Source organism: Scylla paramamosain, chromosome 46 (genome assembly GCF_035594125.1).
Source record: "Scylla paramamosain isolate STU-SP2022 chromosome 46, ASM3559412v1, whole genome shotgun sequence".
NCBI classification, from domain to species: domain Eukaryota; kingdom Metazoa; phylum Arthropoda; class Malacostraca; order Decapoda; family Portunidae; genus Scylla; species Scylla paramamosain.
In genome coordinates, this window is record NC_087196.1 from 8,600,858 (window position 1) to 8,606,324 (window position 5,467).

Below are 5,467 nucleotides of genomic sequence, written 5' to 3' on the forward strand. Positions count from 1 at the left end.
TGTTTCGTTTTGTTGTTAATTATGATTATTTTCTCTGACCCAGTGAGCACGAGAGAGAGAGAGAGAGAGAGAGAGAGAGAGAGAGAGAGAGAGAGAGAGAGAGAGAGAGAGAGAGAGAGAGAGAGAGAATCAATATACAAAACTAAAAGGAAATTCTCTCTTTTCGACATTAAAAAAGACAACTCCACATTTTTTTTTCCTTGTTTTTCCTTTTTTTTCTACTTTTTGTCTTATTTCACGTAATTTCCTGGAACTCCCATTGATTTTCCCCTTTCCTTTAATAACCTGAGACAAAAGAACTGATCACTACTAATTGAAACGTAAGACAGAAAAAACAAATGATAATAACAATAATGACAAAATAAATAAGGAAGAGAGTGAGAGGAGGTATAAATGTTTGTTTGTTCGTTTGTTTGTTTTGTCTGTCTGTCTGTTTATCTACATATCTGTCTGTTGATTTATCTTTCTCTCTATTTTTATCTCTCTTTTATTTTCTATCCACGTCTGTCTGTCTGTTTGTATGTATATATCTTTACTGTCTGTGTGTAAGTCTGTTTCTCTTTTTCTATATCTATTCTATTTTCTGTGTCTGTCTGTCTGTCTGTCTGTCTGTCTGTCTGTCTGTCTCTTCTATCAGTCTTAAATGTTCCCTTCTCTCTGTCTGTCTGTCTGTCTGTCTCTCTGTGTCTGTTTGGCTTTGTGTCTGCCGTTGTTTGTCTGTCTGTCTGTCTGTCTGTAATTGTCTATGTACGAGTATATATGTATGTATGTATGTATGTTTGTTTGTCAGCCTGTCACCACCCATTTTTTCTCTCTCTCTCTCTCTCTCTCTCTCTCTCTCTCTCTCTCTCTCTCTCTCTCTCTCTCTCTCTCTCTCTCTCTCTCTCTCGCCTGGCTGCATCGTCTCTATGAGGGGATAATGCGCCTTCCAATACCAATATTTCTTTTTAATTACTGATTAATGTTCCGGTGGTTCGCAGTTCCATTTGCCGTCAATGATAGAAAAAAAAAACACACACGCGGGGATTAATTGAACAAGCGAACCAGTGAGGAATTGATGAAAGGAAAAGATAATCAAGCAAATGATGAAGGGTTTTGTCTTGAGGGCGCGGATGAGGAGGAGCAGGAGGAGGAGGAGGAGGGGGAGGGGGACGGGGTAGGGTAGGAGGTGTGGTGGTGAAGGGAGGGTTGGCTGAGGGAGGGAAGAAAGGGTGACGTGGTAGCTAAAGGGGTGAAGAGAGAGAGAGAGAGAGAGAGAGAGAGAGAGAGAGAGAGAGAGAGAGAGAGAGAGAGAGAGAGAGAGATCACTTGTAAAATTAAGATCTAAAATACCTTCACATCTTCTATTTTTTTTTTTTTCCAGTTTCTTCAGCCTTTCCAGTCCCTTTTTCAAACTGCTTCCAACCCTTTATCTGTTCTCGAATCATCCCCCTTTGCCATCATTCTACCTTCGTCAGCCCTTCGTCATATTTTTCTACCCTTTTACAGAGTCTTCATCCCTTCCCAGTCTCTTTTCCACCTTCTTTCTACATTACTCACCCCTTTGTCTGCTCTCAAGTCCTCATCATAATTTTTCTTCATTCTCTCTTCAGCAGCTTCTCGTCACTCTTCTCGTCCATCACCCCGCGTCAGCTATACGTCAGTTCTTCGTCAGGGCGGTGTCAGTCCTTCACTCCTTCGTCAGTTCCTCGTCAGCCCTACATCAGCGTTCTGTCAGTCTTTCTTCCGTCAGCTCTTCGTCAGTCCTACCTCGGTCTTACATCAGTCCTCCGTCATTCCTTCACCCCTTCCTTCGTCAGCCCTCCGTCAGCTCTCCATCAGCCCTCTGTCAGCCCTTCATCAGCCCTCCGTCAGCCCTCCGTCAGCCCTCGTCAGGCCTAATCAAGGGTTCCATCTCCTTGAAGACGTTGCGAGCGTCAGATGGACCGGAAAACCATAGCGATCACCAAGTTGATTGATTTTGCGGAGAATGTTGCATATTCATGAATGGTTTATCTGAAGCGGTACAGCGCGGCGTAATTATACGGAAATTTGACCCTCCCTCCCTCCTACCCTCCCTCGGACCCTCCCTCCGACCCTCCACCTTCCCTCCCTTCCCTCCACGTCACTCCCCAAAGCCCTTCACTCACTCTACTCTCTCATTCCTCCTCTTCCTCTTCGCTTCCTCTCTCTCCCAATCCCTTCCTCTCTCTCCCAAAACTCCTTCATTCATCATTCACTCCTTGCCATTACTCTCCCTCCTCCTCACTCTCCTCATTCTCTCCCTCGCTACAGCCTTTCGTTCCCCTCCTCCTCCTCTTTCTCCTTCTCCTTCTTCATGCGTTTCTCTTCCCCTCCTCTCCTCATCTCCTCCCTCGCAGGCTCCCCACGCAGCCGGCACCAGAACCAGCCCTCCTCTTGCTCTTCCTCCTCCGCCTCCTCCTCTTCCTCTTCTTCTTCCTCCTCCTCCGTGTCAGACAGCGATGAAATGAACCGCAGGCACCCTGAGGAATCCCGCTGTTACAGTCCGCCTTTGAGGTTCTGAAGGGAAGGACCGCGTTCGTCTTAGGCTGATTCGCTTTGTACGGACACATGGACAGAGGAACAGACAGACAGACAGACAGACGGACGTTTAATTGACAAGAACGTCTATCATTTATCTTGTAATGACGTTAATTCTTGTGTTGTTGTTGTTGTTGTTGTTGTTGTTGTTGTTTTCTTTTGTTGGGTCTTGTTTTTTTGTTTTGTTTTGTTTGTTTTGTTGTTTGTGTTCAGTGATTGGTTTTGTTTTGTTTTTGTTTGTCTTGTAGTGATGTTATTTATTGTGTTTTCTTGTTTTTTTTATTTTTGTTGTTGTTGTTGTTGTTGTTGTTGTTGTTGTTGTTGTTGTTGTTGTTGTTGTTGTTGTGTTTGTTTTAAGTGAACTGTTTTATTTTGTTTTATTTGTCTTGTAATCTTGTTCATTCTTGTGTGTTTTTTTTTCTCTCTCTCTCTCTCTTTCATTCGACATTAATTTTATTTTCTTGTTCTTCATGTTCTTCTTATTATTATCATTTGGTAATTTGTTATGTGAACGATACAGTAAACGAGAAATTGTTATACTCGCAGTTCTCTTCATCCACTTTTTTTATAAACTATTACGTTCCTTAAAATCTTCAAATCCACAACAATCCATTTCTTAAAGACTGAAGTTAATATATTTTTACTCTTCTAAGTTTTTCAAATTATAACAATTCTGATTTCTAAAGAGTAAAGTTAGTCTTCTTTTTTTTTCTTTTTTCTTTCTTTTTTTCTTTTTTTTACTGAATTCAAGACTTGCCATCATATTCCATCCAATTTTGAATCAGCCTGAGTCCCTCCTCGCCCCACTCTTGAAGAAAACGGGAGGTGGGCGAAGGAGAATTGCTGTGATTATCGACAAGATCTATTCAGGAGGTTTGCACACGAGATGGGAGAGAAATGGAGGAGGAGGAGGAGAAGGAATAGAAGTTAGGGCAAATTATAGGAAGGAGAGAAAGACAAAGAGAGGAAGGAGATAATGAAAGAAGAGCATGATGATGATGATGATGACGGTGAGAAAGAAGAATAGAGGAGGAAGAAGAATAAGAAAATGAAGCTAAAGAGGAGGATAAGAAAAAGGAGAAGGATGAAAAAGAGGAAAAAGGAGGAAGAAGAAGAGAAGAAGGAATTGAAATTATTGTTCTACTTCTGGTTATTCTTCTCTTCTTTATATTTCTCTTTTGTTGTGGTTTATTTGTATTTCCTTCCCTTTATTTTTAATCATTGTTGATGTTTCTCTTCTTTTGTCTCTGGTTATTCTGTCTATTTTTTTCCAAGTTATTTCTTTTTCATTCTTTGTTACTCTTTCTGTTCATTTTTTTCTTTTTTTTCAGAGTTTTTGTTTTTATAAGTAATCACTCTTGTTCACTACGTCTCTCTCTTTCTTTTTTTTTAACGATATTCTATTTCATCATTCGTTTTCATATTCAAATTAGTTCGTGTTGTTTTTGTTCTTCTGTGTTTCGAAATTTATCTTCATCACTTCCATTTTCATCTTTCAGTTCTCTTGTTTGTCAGTTTTATATGTTAGTGTCTCAACATTTATTGCTTTCCATCTTGCCTTTGTGCCTTTGGTATATGTATTAAATTTCTAGGTTGGCTTGTTGTTGTTTTTACCGAGTTCTGTCTATTTTTCATCTGTTTCAACATTTGTAACTTTGTGTGTCTTCCTTTTCTTTATATACGCTGTCTTTCTTGTGTTTCTGCTGAGTTATTGTTTTCTGTTCCCATCTTTATTCCTCTTTCTGAAAATATACTTCTTTTTATGTATTTCCATCCTCATCTTCACTTTCTTTATCTTCTTCTTTTCTTTTCTTTTTTTTTATCGAATTATCACCTCATGTTCTTATCTTCCCGTCTGTTCTCCAGTTTGTTTTTATCTTTCATCCCTTCCATTTATGTCTCCTCTCTTTCTTCATTTGTCAGTGCATTTAGTTATATTTTCTGCGTCTTTTCTTTTCCTCTTGTGTGTGTGTGTGTGTGTGTGTGTGTGTGTGTTATCGTCTCCTATATCCATCTTCCCGTCTCCTGTCTTCTCACGTGTTCATTTCCTCCATCTCTTTTATCTCTGTCTATCTCTTCTACACTTTTCATTTCCTTTACCTACATTTTCTACGTCCATCTTTTTCTCTTATCACCTCTTATCACCTCTTATCATCATTTCCCATCCATCTCCTTCGTCTATTTCTATCTACAATTTACCCATCCTTCAATTCACTCACCAATATTTTCTACGTCTCTTGTGCTATCGTCTGCTATCTTCTGTCCGCCCTCCCCGTGTCCCTGCCTGCCCCCCCTTGCTGTTGTCTCGCTTACCACCAGCAGGCCGCTTCATAATCTGCTAAAGGAGGAGGAGAGGGAGCCGCCCCCGTCCCGTCTGCGTGGAGAGATGAATTGTTCTCACTTTTATGGCGTTCGTCGATTTCTCAGAGACGCTACAGCTTCTTGGAGACAACCCGCTTGCCGCCTCTGTCTCCTCCTCTGTCTCCTCCTCTGTCTCCTCCTCCTCTTCTTCTTTTTCTTTTTGTCAATCTGCTTCGTCTTCGTTTTCTTCGTCCTCATGTTTTTTTGTTTTTTGGTCTTGTTTTCTTCTTTTTTTTTCTTTTTCTTTGTTGTTTTAGTGCTTGTTCTTGTTCTTGTTGTTCTTGTTCTTCCTCTTCCTCCTTCTCCTCCTCTCCATACTCCTTATCTTTGTCCTTTCTCGTCTCCTTCATGTATCCATTAATCCATTTTTTTTTTCATATGAGTCTGTTTCTTGCATACCTCCTCCCCCTCCTCCTCCTCCTCCTCCTTCTCCAACAAGTTCCACTACAGCGTGTTAAAAGTAACAAAAGCACCACAAGAGTTTCAGAATACAGTCCTTAAACCTTTTTATCTCCAAGTACCGAGTGGATTCGAAACAAGGAACCGAGGCAAGGTGACTCATTCA